Source organism: Anopheles moucheti, chromosome 2, assembly GCF_943734755.1.
Source record: "Anopheles moucheti chromosome 2, idAnoMoucSN_F20_07, whole genome shotgun sequence".
Lineage (NCBI taxonomy): Eukaryota > Metazoa > Arthropoda > Insecta > Diptera > Culicidae > Anopheles > Anopheles moucheti.
The window spans coordinates 41473956-41489302 of record NC_069140.1 but is presented as its reverse complement, the minus strand read 5'-3'; positions in this window follow the sequence as shown (position 1 = coordinate 41489302).

Sequence of the window (15347 nt, the reverse complement as noted above, 5' to 3'; positions counted from 1 at the left end):
AAATTACTCTAATCGATTGCACACACAAACACAAGTCTAAACAGAAAAGCGATAACAATGTATTGCATATCCACTGCATGTAGACAACCTCTTTGCCGTTAAGCACTTTACCGTTACTAAATCAACCCAACTAATTTGTTCGGTAACGGTACATTATTCAACAAACTGTGCTCAAAGCTCGGTCAGCTTTAGGTAGCGATACGACCAGCAACAAAATAAACAATACCATTGGCCTCCTCGGTGCTTTTTACTTGAGAAGATCGACTTCCGGATCGACTTCATCGGTGCACGATGATATGCTTCAATATGTTTACAAACCAACACAGCGAACCGACGACAAACGCTCGGACGAGAAGCTAGAATAATGTGCAGAAATGGCGCTCGAAACGAATCGAGCAGATGGTGGAAACGGTGCACGAGCAGGCAGTGAACGGGACTATTGTTTATTCATGGAATAACTAATAATGGAAAAGTGCTAAATTCAATGTACGACACTAAGAGGCTTAAACCTTTGTTTTCCGTACCCTTGTACTTCACCATCATTATAATACAACGTGCACGTGAAGATCGCAAGCTTCGGTGCGGAAAGCGAATCTGACCGAACGGAACTTTTCGAAAGCAGCGCTAGCAGCATAGATCATAACAATGAATGGTTGGTTGCAAATATTATGCAAACGCTTAGGTAGTAAATGAGAGCAGCTCTATAAATACCATCAAAGGATGGCCAAATCTCTCTTGTATTTGTTAAACTCTTTGCAGGGTAACATTTTTATAACTAGCTGGTATGTTGTTGTATAACGGAATGGTTGCCGTATCATTGTAGAACAAAACAGGGTTGGCAATACTATTTTGGGAGATTGTTTGCAATATCTTTCAGCGCAATGTGAACCATTACATTTTTGTACAATTAAAACATTAGTTTTCATCTTCACACAAGATTGTTCATTGATTTCCACTTTTGTTTTTCGTTTTAACTGGATCAAACTTCATGCTGTATTTATGGTATTTATTTCCTTTGAGTTTGTATAACATTGAAAATTTTAAATATTGTTGTTTAAAGCTCAATTGGATTTTTTACAGCGGATAAAATTTTGATTTTAAACAACTTGTAAATTCTCATGAACCATAGCAAATAACGTTTTATACAATATGCGCATAAACAATAAAGATTTTGCGATGATTTACAGAGAATCTATATAAACTAAAATCTCAAATGAAACAATCGGATTCAATTACGAAGTAAATTTTTTATTAATTGGTTTTGCTTTCATAAAAAGTTGTCTTTCGTAGTTACCAGTTTATATGAAAGATATAACTATCCCACAACAATCTAAACCATCCACCGAGTCAGCGATAAGGAGAAAACCATTTCACCGGCTCGTAAACTGTCCAAACAATCTGATCACTTAATGAAGCGATTTGGATTCCAGTGAAGAAACCACATTCCCGCCAAAATAGAGCGAGATTACGCGTAAAACACTCCAACCGAACACGAACAAAGCTTTTATCACTCGGTGGGACGAGCGAGCGGTAGCTTATACGAATGGAGAATTGCATTTTTTTATCGCTCCCTTAAATCGTTCCTGCCATCTTACCGCAAATAACGACGCACGACCGGTGGGCAAAATTGTTCGGGTACGTTTTTTAAAAGATGGATTTTTATTATTCTTTTCCTTCAGTAGGAAAGAAAACCTCCGCAGTCCGTAAGCGTCATTCGTTTCGTGAGGACAACAACAAAAAAAAAATGAACGACCACAAACCCGGCCAGAAAGCTTCGTCCATAAAATTATGCTGAAATTGAATGACAGGCTGTAAAAATGGGATACGTTTGCTTTCCTCCCTAAAGCCAGGTGAGCACTACCGACCGCGACGGTTGGTTTAATGGTGAGAAAATAAACATTTTCATTGTGGGTGTCAATTTTAACACCACACCGTACCGCCCGTACCCGCCAATTGTTATTTTGTGTAAAGAAAAATGAAATTTACACACCTTGTGGTTGCATCGAAAAGAATTACACCAAAACTGTATTTATTTGAACGGTGGCTGGGTTCACTTGTGATGTTGCATGTAAATATAAGCCAACAGCTCTTTAAACGATATCTTGGACAAATAATAGTTTAAGAATTCATTTCGAGTTGTTACAATTGTGACGATCAACATTGGGTTAGAAGCAAGATGAATTTTCAACCTGTTTATTCATAATACATTTAAATACCTTTTGCTAAATCAAACACTCAACCGTCCTCTAGCAATCCCATTTTCTAACACTCGCGTCTTGGGCAAATAGTGAACAAATACTACCTGAGACACGTTTACAAGCACCTGCCGGAAAGATCTACACAACGAAACAAAGTGCTACATTTTAATTAAACATCACAAACGGCCCGAAATGCGGACCGATCGAGCGAACTAGTGGGACTCGATTCAAGTTTACTTTATTGCATGCATCATTCCCCATGCTTGCCAAACCGACACCCATCTTTGCTTTGTCGCCGGCGGGTTTACTTGCTGCGAACAGTACATCGCGTTGTTCTCCGGTTGCTCTGCGACGAGCAACTTCCTCTTGCCTGGATATAGCGCCCGCACCAAATTGGGTGTGCTATTTTATGAGCCCGTATGTAAGTGTTGGCGGTAAGCACCGGGTATGATATCGTGATATATTGGAAGGAGTTTCCGACGTCCGCAGGAAAACCGCAGGCCAGCAGCTTATTATATTTACAACCAACCATACGGTGTTCGCACGATCTCGTTCTAGCATATCGGGACGGAAAGTTTAAGTACGGCTAAGCTGCCCGTGAACCCGCTGCCATCGTTCGAGTGCCGAGCATCTTAGAAGGCAACGGCGACCGACAAATTTTCCTAATAATAAGGCTTTTTCGCCATCATTTTATGGCCTTTAGCAACTTTAAATGAACAGCGTTTGAAAACTTCCCGTACTGCTTGCACCGTACCAGCGCAGAAAGGGACTAATAAGCGACCGAGCGTATTACCGGCGTACAGAATTCAAAAGTACCCTATCACACCCTTTCAAAAACTCAATAAAGGCTATTAGGATAATTTTTTATTGACTCGACAATGGGTTTGACCAACGCATAGCAGGAGCAAAAACAAAAAGAACGAAATCTCCCTTTGCCCGCATCTGTTTTGCTTTTGTTGCTCTCCACTGAAGTTTCCTCCTTTCGTTTCTTTTTTTTTCTGTTCCATCACACAAAAAGTTTAGCACCATTAGATATTCAAAATTGTTCTTAAGATGTCCCTGATCACACACCGCTCACCACCCAAAGCATCTTCTTCGGTGGCCGGTTCTCAGTGGAATTGAAGCAATTACAGTATTTTTACCCCTCCTGGACCATTCCCCCATACTACTCCCACACCGAAAGGATCGTTTGCGTAATGAACGATTTGGGCAAGCTTTTAATTAACATTCCATCAGATGCAAAGGGATACCAACGAGGGCTGGTGAACGAGTAACCGGACCGGTGCCGTGAAGAAAAACTGCCGAGGAAGAGTGAGACACATCATCAAGAAAACAGGATGTCACCGGCACTAATTATCTCACTTCAAGAGACAAAGACAACGAGCCGCCGCCGGAAGAAGCTGGCCGCTCGGAGGCGAGATTCATTGCATCGGGTGTGTGTTTTTGCTTTATTCTTATCGATTTTTAACGTCCGAGATCGCCAACGGAGATAAAATACCGTTTCATGCTAAACGAATTTCTAATTATTGCTATCACAAGCACTCTCCACTGACGGTTTTACGGTGCTTACGAAGTGCTTTAATCGATGTTTTATTTGAGGTGATTACCGCTATCGATAGGTATAGGTTTTTATTTATTTTTGCCTCCCGCTTCTCACTTTCCAATCGATAAAACGGTGATTGCCAGATTGATGGTAATGGAAACATTATATTGAAGCCACACACGTGAACGCATTTATATTTTTCGGTAGGTTTTTGCACTACATGGAAATCACATCGAAAGACTAAATTGCAGTGGTTAAATACCGTATAAACACGCCTTAAGTCATGCACAGTATTTAAACGATTATTCAGAGATTCAAATCAGTTTTTCGCAAAATCCTGCATTGTTGAGAGCTAAATTGAATTCCAGCATTGGCCTACCAATGGTTCGAACCTGAATTCAATAGTTATTTAACTGCGACATCAACGTTTAATTAATCTCTGCCATCATTAAATTGAATTGATGAGCTTTGAATGTAAAAAAAATCACATTTAAATGTAAGTTAAACTATGTCGATTTGGTGATCGATTTCTTCTTTAAATAAAATTTAAAAAGAGAAAAATATTATCATATACCCTTCTCGCAAATTATACCCTAAGCAAGAGTCCTGCTATAGAGGTGTGTGGAGTGTATAACTAATCATTATCTACATCGACGTAAACGAACACATTTATAGCCAGTGTAAATAAAAATAACTTTATTTTGCTTTAGAAAAAAAACCTGATCAACTCACTTATAGACAGACATACTACACTATGCGCTTGACTCAGCATCATGACACATCTATACGACTATGTCCTTAATAAATGCACACGGATTTTTCGCTACCGCTCAAGCAACATTTTCCGTCATTCCCAGTAATCCCCACACGAAAAATGGCTTCGGTTTTAGCCTCGGTCACGGCCGACACCTAGAACAGTAACTCTCGGCTAGGCTCACCATCGATCAACCGCTAGCAGCCAACATCGTTGGCTGTACTTGGCACACGGTTTTAAAACGTCGCGCTAGATCACACCACCATAGCCCGGTCCGCGTGTGTACCGGCCATCGAAACAAAGGCCAGCATCACACACAGACCGCCCTGTTTATGATTTCCCCAGCAGGCAAATGCAACCGTGTAAAGTCGCTTGCTCCAATGTGAGCAAAGCATGCGGTGACCATTCCACAGGCCTGCGGTAGCTGGCCGTTTTCCCATGACAAATTACAAAACAAGCGTTCACTTCATTACAAAAATGTTTGCCCCGTTGGAATGAAAATAGAATCATCCGGCAGCACGGCACTGCGGAGGCTGCAAGTAAACCTGCTGCCTGTTCTGCATCGGACCCGGGTCGTCCTTCGGGCGGTGAATCTGATGATGATACCCGGAGCAGGAACGAACCAGTTGGAACACCAGTTCACAACAGTGAACACAACAAAATTTAAAGCTCTCTCGCGCAATCTCGCGTGTACCCACGGCGTGTGTACCTTCCGTTTCGGGGTCCGCACAACTCGGCTTTCGTCGACCGCATCCCTATGTGAGCTGTGGAATGCTTTTTGAATGTCGGCTGTTAACGCTTTTCTGGCTGGTTCACATTTTCGTTCGCACCGTTCGCAGCGAAGTGAATTCTATCACACACTCATTCAAACACGTATATGCAAGTGCTTTCCCCATCCCAATCTCCTCACCTTCCTCCCTCCCCTTCGCCCCCCCTCCCTACCCCACCCCGGAGGATTAGACATTGCCTGCGAAAACTGGTGGCTGAATGGTGGCAGGCAAACCACCCGCCATGAGTCGGGGACCCGAAAGCAAACAGCAACAGATGATGATTTTATTTCCCGCGCACTGTTACACAGCTGTCGGCGGTGGCAAATGTGGCAAAAGGTTCCCGCAGCGACCGTGTAATGGATAAGGGCGTCCCGTTGTACGGTCGTGGAAAGATTTCCACCGCAAACACAAGCCCACCGAAAAACACGGGCGCTCCGTCGCAACCACGAAGGGTGAAAAAATGAAAAACCATTTTAACGTTCACCACCGCCAGCAATGCGTGAATGCGTTAGACGAGCCCGGCCCGGGTAGGGTCATGAGCCATTTTAGGTGCTTGTAATATACACACGTCGGAAAAAAAGGGAAATGGAAGAATGCCCACATTCACAGTATTTGCACGGTACACCCAATGTAATGTGAATTCCCCCCGACTGTACGTTGCGAAGGTAGGGCAGGCAAAAGGGGTTTTTTTTGCTTCTTGGGTTCGGGTTGACTTTTGTGATTGACTGAAAATAATAATAATAATAAAAAAAGATGAACGCCACAAATAACCGACGCCATGTTTGTCCCGCCAACTTTGCGCTCCATTTTCCGGCACGTGAGTTCCGTGTTTTTTTTTCTGGGCCTTTTTTTTTCTCTTTTACGAAAGGTCATTATTACATTTACTAGTTGCCTCCCGTTTTGGAACCATCCCACCCACCCACGGTACATGGTCGCTGTGTACGAGAATGCCCTTTTCATAGCTGCGAAAGTATGCCGTTCCATTGTGAGAGATGTTGCTGAAAGCACTCAAAATAAAAAAAAAGCTCCACAATCAGTGGCTTCCGTACTTCCGGACGGGCACATGATACGGTACAAACTGATACGCGCGTGTTAGCATGCTTTTGTTTGCGCTTCGAACGTGTGTGGGTACATGTACTTTTTTTCTTCTTTTTTTGTTGATGGTCTGCAAGATTGCCACATGCACAAAATTCGACCGCGCACGCAGCACGGGCTGATGGATGAGCGCAAAAAGTTTCGCGTATTAATCACTCCACGAAGCGCAAACGCTTTCCATTTTTCAAATGAGTTTCGAAATCCTACCCATTCTGCTTGCCCGTTCGTTCCCGAATGGCCACTTTCATACTGCGGCAGCTAGGCATATTTGGAAATAAACGTTCACTTCTTTTTTTAATCGTCGGCAAACGACTCTACGATAAAGTTTGACCAGCGGCGAGAAGAGTGTGTGTTTTTTCTCGTTTTGTGTGCTGTCTACCGTTGGATTCTTTTTTTTGCACTCATTCAAAAACGATTCCATATGGATGGATGGATCCCTTTGTGTGGGGCGAAACGATTTTAGTATGATCGTTTTTGAAAGTTTATATTTTCTGATTTTCACTTCCGAAAATGTTTTCTCCGATTCATTCGGGGTAAAATCACCACACATGTTTTTATTGAAATCACTGTCTCCATGTTTCTATCTTGCTATACAGTAATCGACTTATTCTTAGATGTTTCTGTGTTTTTCATAAAGTTTCTCCGATCAACATTTCCAGTTTCATAAAAAATAAATGTGTACAATTATCTTTTGCACAAACTCAAACAAATGCGCCAATCAAGTTTTACATTTTATTCCATACCTACAACTATGTTCCACCAAGCAGCGCACGATTATCACTTAATTAGAACGTTTGCTTCATTTCAACGGCTAGATACATTAGGAGGAGACATCTTGCAGAGAGCGTGAACACTCATTTTGTTCACCAGATTTTATGGTTATATGCTCTCCATGTTTTCCGTATTCTCTACCGGGGCCACCCAGCTGTACGGTTTATACCGCTACGAATCGTAAAACTGTCGCCAAACACTACCAAACGCTTATGCTGGGTCATTAAACAAAATGTCTTCTTCACCGTTACACTCCCGGCACACTCCGACTCAAAATGTCCGGTACCGACAGTCGAGGGTTTTTTCGAAAACAATTTCTTCTAAAGAAGCACATTCAACAGTGATGGTTAAAAGTTACCAATAAAAAATAAATCAATCAATCATGAAATAATGTTGTTCATCATAAATATGTAATAGGAGAATGCTCATAAACGAGTCCATTTTAGAATGGAACCCTAAAAGTTCTTCGATGTGCCTCAATACATCCTACTTCAACTTTCAAAGGATCCGGAAATTACTTCAATTTTTCCACTTTAAATTCGAAAACCCTGCATAAGCATTTTCACTCAAAACACACCAACATATTATTGCGGTATTTTCGAATTCAAAATCACGTACGAGACCAGTGCAGTACGAAAAAAACAGTTGAATCTCCTTTGAATACTGGATTCATCAAACAGCTTTAGCTTTACCATCCTTCTATTAGCTTAAAGCACATTCTTCTTTCAGATCAATTTAATCGACTCTTTCAACGGTTGCTTCTCATTAGAAAATGTCTCCCATGTTTTGCTCATAAAACTCATGTTTCATTTTAACATCGGATAGGTGTCTCCACCGGTACAATCAGCACAAAATTGAATAAATAACATGCCATTTCTTATTGAATTCCATCACATACCATCAATACCACCCGTGACCCTCTGGCGGTTTGCCGTTTCAATCGCATTCGCTCCGCCAGCTCTTATCTTTTATTTATCCTCCTGCATCGAACAGACGATCATTAGCATAGATAACACACCTTTTCCACGCCCGAGGGGGGCGACTACCGAGGAAGCCGTACGAGATGAAGCAAATTAATTCCGTGCCTCGCACTTGCTTTTCCACCTTTTTTTCTGCCTCCAAGTGGTGCAAATTAAAAATCAATGAAACAAGGTCCCCCACATCAAAGTGTGTGCGGGAGGAGGAGCGATGGGGAGCGAAGAGACTGGAGGGTTCCGATTTTTCCCGTCCACCTGAACCGCTCACGTCCCACGGGGGCAATAAAGAGAGCAACCTGCCTACGGTGCGATACGTAAACACACGCACACCGCTAGCGACGCACATAAACACATCTCACTTCCGGTGTGAAATGAAACCCCGGGGCGATCGGATCCATCGCCAGGGATGCGATGATACCCGCCACCATTTTATTCATTTCGCACGAACTTTCCGCATTAAAAAAGTGATCAGAGCAACGCAGACAAGCACGGGGAGCCGATCAGAGACCCGTAGGTAGAGTCTGAATCGAGCTCGGCTACCACCTAGCGTTGACACCTTCGAGGCGTCAGGTAATTGGTGTTATAATAAAGTGATAAAATCTTACGCAATCAAAATTATGCTCGGATGACAAAAATGTTTAATTTACGACCAATGCTGAATCTTTCCACAGGTTTCAAGTGGACGAGAGGCAGCGAGTGAAGTTGTTTCTTGAGAAAAATTGTTTATGAATGAGTGAGAAGAACGATGCTATGTAGTAGCAAATCAAACTTTAGCGAAGAGTTTAGTACATGTTCGGTGTAAAAGAAGATTTTCAACATTTTTTCTTCGTCATATTATTTTGAAACGGTGTTAAAAAGTATTCTTTTTGAATTTTCTATCAATGATTTGTGATCTATTTATGAATGATTTGTAAGTTCTGAAATTGTCGATTTATAAAAAAAATATCTTCTTTATGGAAGCAACTAAACTAAACGAACCCTTTAAAAGTGATTAACAGTAGATCAAACCCGTACGATCCCACCATAGTTTGACTTTCTGCGGGTGATTATTTCGCTTTTGTGTCAATTGAGTTTCTCTCTCGGAACCTACTTGAAAACCCAATACAAACATACAATGAGTCTAAATGAATCACACAGTAGCCAACTTCAACACTGCCCTAATGAAACTACCAAAACATTTCCGAAAAAATAACTCAAAAGAGACAAAAAATGCAGTTAAAAAAATGTGGAACTGAACCTTGATCATCCTACCCGCCTTCGATCGAATATTTTATGCACAACCAACTCGTCAAAAATACAAAATAAAAAAAAAACAGTGCCCCTCCCCAAAAGAAAATCGACCAAAGCGAGCGAGGATAATTTAATCTGCCAACCCCCATCAGGATCGAGGTTTTCACGCGTTCCCGCACACAGGATCGTGTCCTATCGCTGCGTCCTATGTTTCGCACCACGGTTCGATCAAATTACCACATTTCTCTACCTTTCTTCTTCACGTCATCAGCTCGGTGGGGTTTCCCTCCTAACTCACTTCACTAAAAATGAAAATAAAATAAAGTACTTCCCGGTGCTCACTTTCTCTCACACGCGCTCTCCACTCTTCCAACCCATTACCACGGGAATACCGCGAATGTGGCAACGGCAACCCACCACGGTCGGAAGGTGCCTCATTAGGTGGAATTAAGTAATAAATTGGGAGTAGCAATACTCGGTACGTTTTACCTTAATGATTCCGCGGGTGTCCGCTGTCGACGAACGTCTTGATGCTGTTGATTGTCTTTGGGTTTTATTTTCGAAACAGACCGCGTTTCTTTAACTCATAACTTTTTCTATCGTTTTTCTTTTTCGTTCTCTTTACCTTCGCGTTCTGCTCTGCTTCTCGCGTTGTTTTGGTATTGTTTTGTTCTTTCTTTCTTTCTGCACTAAATGCTTCCAAGCGACCTGAGCGCATCCTTCCAGGAAAAGTTTTTACATCTGGGATCGTTCATTATTTTAACTTTTTCATCGTTTTTAAGAAGGAAGTGGCTTCGGCTTGAATGCACGGAAAGGCCAGACAAGGAGAGGGGTAAATAAAACTTTTATTTATTTATTTTTTGTTTCATAACACTTTTCAATAAGAATCATACCGCCGCCGTATGTTGGCTCGGCGTTGTTCTTTGTAAGTCATTCGAGAAACCTGACATTATTTAGTTCTATTTATGGTCGCCGCACAGCCCAGTAGCCGCCGCTGCTGCAGTATGATTGCAATTTGTTTCGGCACAATCGAAGGACAGGAAAAAAACAAGGAGCTCAGCTCTCCACCACCGATGCCGATCCGTTCGAACCTGCCCGTAAAAGGGTTTTCCAGCTTGAAAAATGCTCCGGAGCGGAGAAACTTGATTAATGGTACCTGCCGTTTGTTGCTGCCAGTTTTCCGGACGATGTGACCGGTAATGGGCAAATGCTTCCCGTTTTATTTGCCGACCCGAAAATTAAAGCTACCGGGAGGCTGGGTTGATGAATATTCCACCATTAAGGGCGGAAGTTTTGTGCATGAAGCACCCGAAAACCGCTTCCTGTTCGTAATGACAAAACTCGTTTGCCGAGCTGGGTATGGGGCATCGGGTTCGCACATCGGGGCATTATTTTCAGAAATTTGTTTCATAAAACAGGTCATTTGAAGGACCTCATTGAGTCCAATCATTTCATTAGTCGATTGTGCAGCATTGTTTCCTGTGCGTGAAGTTCCGAACCAGACTGTCGGAAAAGAATTTTAGCTTCATGTTTTACGGAATAGTTTCTTTTATTGTTTTAATTATTAATCATTTATTACCATAATATTTTATTCATTTTTTTGTATTGAACAAACTGTTTACTAATGAAACTATTCAAGTTATATACACTTTTACATATTATTAATATAAATTTATATTTGATCAAACCGAGGCAGAAAGAGATCGATCGTTATTGAAGGGAAAATTTTTCGAAATGTTGTTTGCTCATTTATAACAAAATTATATGAAATTTCTTCCACGGTATTATTTAACATATGTAACGTTATTAAAATAGTGTTATCTTCAAGGAACAAAAGAATTTTTTAATTTCTATTACTGACCTACAATTCCCAACCTACATTATTCTAAGAAACTGTTCGCAATGTTAATGAAACACATTCGAAAATTATGTTGTTGATTGAACTAGACTTCTAATTTAATTATAATGATGGCACATAAATAAATTGCAATAAAATATTACAGCATAAATTGTTTGCTAAAGCCTATCTTTTCATTTTCTGTTTTGTTTCCAAGTATTTTAATAGTCAATTTTTGTTGCTTTTAGTGACTAACAAGTCAAAATATTTTCGTTTAATAATTAATTAATTAACTAATCATAGCAAAAACTAAATGATATCTGGATATTTTTAAGATATTTTACTAATTATTCGTATGATGTATGAAAAGAGCTCAAAAACCTTTACACACTCGGCTATCCTGCTGTCTTTTGTAGCTATTTTCGAAACGATGACCTTAACATTCACAGAAGTTATCCCTTCCCTTATATTGGGAGAATATTGGGATTATTGAACAGGTGGTCTACCCTTAGTCCGAATCTAAAGTCAATAGATATAATATGTAAAAGACAATTGATTTTCAGTTCAATATTTAAATTCGAAGACCCAAATATAATGCTCTTGGATGGTTGTGTACAATTGCATAACGAATAGTAAGTGCAATAATTTTATAAAGTACTTTCTATGCTGAACAACGTGCTAAAGAACTCATTAATACAGAAATTATTAATTGTTTTGTCATTAAAAAAGCGCAGTAAAGGAAAACATGCACCAAAAATTAAGGAATTAAAAAAAAAGATTTTCTTTCAGACGTTTACTTCAGTTTCAAATGCAATTGCACTTGTTTGTGTGGATTAATAACCGGCAACTGACGAATCTTTAATTTGGTTAAGTCCTTTCTATTTAAAACGCCAGTACAGTGCAATGCAATCTGTACCATAATCCAGAAATATGATTAAACGTGAAAGAAAAACAACTGTTTCAGCATTAAAAAAAGGCATTGGTTCCTCTTCACCATCCAACAGCAATCAAGCAAAAACTACCATCCGAACGTAAACGTTCAGCTACCCTGCGAAAAAAATCCCAGTCTGCACGGAACACATTTTAAAATGTGTCTCAATCTGCAAAACGATGCGATCGCCGTTGCACTCGACACTTTCACGACAACTCTCGGCCAAACCGTAATGACGTCCACCCGGTGGGTTGTTTCAGCTGCTTGCCACTGCAATTACTGCAGCAGCAAGCGAAAATTTGTCCAAGCGACAAATTCAATCCCAGCTCGCTGCAAGACGCTACACGCTGGATGACCGAACGGGAAGGAAACATGCTATAACAATTTTCCAACACACGAACCGGCAGCAGGTTCTAACCGCTCTCCTGCGCTGGAACTCAGCTACACGCAAAACGGAACTAGACGCCTCGGGGCCAGTGGGGAGGATCGGTGGGCGAGGATTGAAAACTGTCGAAGGCCCATCACGAGCATGGACGGTTTCAAAGGCAACCCTCGTCCTTCGGTCGGTTGCATAAACTCATCTTAAATTGTCACCTAGCTTCCACCGGCTTTACCTCGTGCCCTGTGTGAAAAACCTAACCCTTTAACCCGTGCTGGGCAACCTTTAAAATGCACGTTTATGAAGAAGAGATTTCGGAGCATTCCAACGTACTGCACCATTCCAGCCGGGTTCGGCTGCCATTGGGGTAATGCTGGCAGCCTAAGCTCTGTACGTACGATCCGGAAGCTTTGGCGGGAAACGATGCACCCGACTCTGTCTGCACGTCACTGCCCCAAAAACGGCACGTACTCGACCAGTACGTGTTGCTTGCCGTCATTGCGGGGTCGAACGGTATCCGCATGGTTCTTTGCCGTTGTTGTTGTTGTTGTTGCTGCTTTTGTTGGCCTTGTCTATGTCCAGCCACCGGAACCGGATGCTGGTGGAAAAGTGAAAAAGACCCGTACCCAGAAATGATGAGGTTTGAAAATCCTAACTGTATGTCCCATTCCACTCCGTTTCCGCCACCTCTAACCTTTGCTCATCCGCTCGCTTATAGGCAAGCGGCTAACCGATAGCTTCTAAGCCAGAACCGTGCAGTTTCGAGGGATTGTTGTGGAATCGAGTGGGGAAGCGTAAAATTGCTAGTTTAAAATACAAATCACGATTTCGAATGCGGTTGCGTCTCCAACAGTACCCGCCCGCACATTTCGTATCGTGCCGAGCGTAAAATCGGTCTCGGTTGCGCCTAGCACGGTTTGTCCGGAAAGTCTCGTCACAAGGACTCCGTCCGCTTTCGGTCGGTCGGTCGGAAGAGGAAAACAATCTGGTTTGTGTCCTGTCAGGTGTTATTTGCTGCAGTCTGACACTATGCTTTGCCCCTGCACGGACGGTGGCGGGTCGGTGAAAGTTGAATGCTGGTCGATGGAAAACTGGTTCTACCAGCCCCAGGAAGGAACGCTGTTAGCCTCATTTCCGGGCAACATTGGCTGAGTGGCTCCCAGGTACCGCCATCTCGTGGAAGCCAGCTCCATGTTGTGGGTCGTGGAACTTTGCAGGTAGCACGTTGCACGACACAGCTTATTTCGCAAAAGTATCGAAGTTTCGATTGGCTGTCATGGAAGAGCAACAATCCGATCCCGTTTGCGTTCCATCCAGCTGTCACACCGCCACCGGATGGTACCGAGTTCAGCTGGGAGACACGAAGCAGTCCAACTGAAGTGTGTTATAAATTCTACACTCGCAACGAGACTAATGTAATTATAAGACAGTCGGCGGCAAATTATTGCCATCTTAGCAGAACAACTTTAGGCGAGCCTTGCGCACCAAAACCAATCCTGTACGCCATCTTGTGATGTTGGTCCGCTTCCTGTGAACTGATGCATATTTTCAAAGGTTATCAAATCGGATTACGAACCAGACGTTTCGGATTCTTCACAAAAGGGGTACTACTAAAACCTAACAAGTCCAGCTTTCCAGCCCCAGTACCAGAGCTCCAGTTCACTAAGCCACCAATATCGCATTACAACATGCAGCTTATAAAGCTTTGTACATAACCGTCCGTGCACCGTTAATCCCGGTAACTTGAAACGGTCACGCGTATTGTACGAACCCACTGTCGGATGAAAATGCCCACCGGGTTCATCTTTATCTGCACGAGTGCCCGATAAAACCCAGGTACGACGGTGCGGAATCGTCTGCCTGCATACCGGAGACAACGAGATGTCTATTATAACAATATGAATATTAAATTTAATTTAAGACCGTCTCAATTGGCATACGATAATTTGCCGAGCGGCATCTTGGCATCCCCCAGTTGGCCCAGTAAATCTAAATTATACTGCAATCTCGTGCCCCTTTTTGTTACGGCCAATAACTGTGCATTTGCACTGTGCAGTGTTGTGATTTGAACTGAACTCCCAATTGAATTGTGGCAACCATTGGCACTGGAAAGTGCAGTGAAGAATTTAACATTCCTATTATGCTCATTAAATTCAATTGGCTTTAATAGAATAAAAAGATGCTTCGTTGGAGTTGAAACAGGTTTATTTCGCATCCCCGAGGCATCTATCCCATCCAAGAAATCTTTGAAGTCGTTACACGGTAAGCCGGTACAAAGTGAATGGAAAAATTCAACCATCACAAGTGAGCACAATTTCTAATTTTCGAAAGAGAATGTGATTTCAATCGAACAGCAGATCAAAGAAAGAACACACCTAAAGCATTTTTTAACTTTGTTATAAATGAAATGAAAAATGAAACGCATTCATCATAGAAAACCTATCTTTATTTTCTATTACAGATAATTAATAGACAATTAGACAAACAACAATGGATCCTTCTGAGGCTTCGGGAGCCATTAGCAACATCCTAGCAAGTGCTCTCAGGGGTTGGGTCCGATGTTCTAGTTCAACAACTCAAGTCAATTAAGGTACGTATATCGACTACTTAAAGCAGCTAAAGAAGAAATCATGACAAATTTCCTTCGATAAAATATATTTTTCTGCAAACTCCTGTGACAATACTCTTCAATTGAAAATTCAATCACAAATAAATAAATCTGAATTGATTGGAAAAAAACACAAGCACGTGTTTACAGCATGATTAGTAAAAAAAACGTACAACGAAGAATAAATGTTTGCCCACGAAAGTAAACCCTCGAAGAAACACGTGCTCGAAACCGTTAAATAAAGGTTTTCCGAC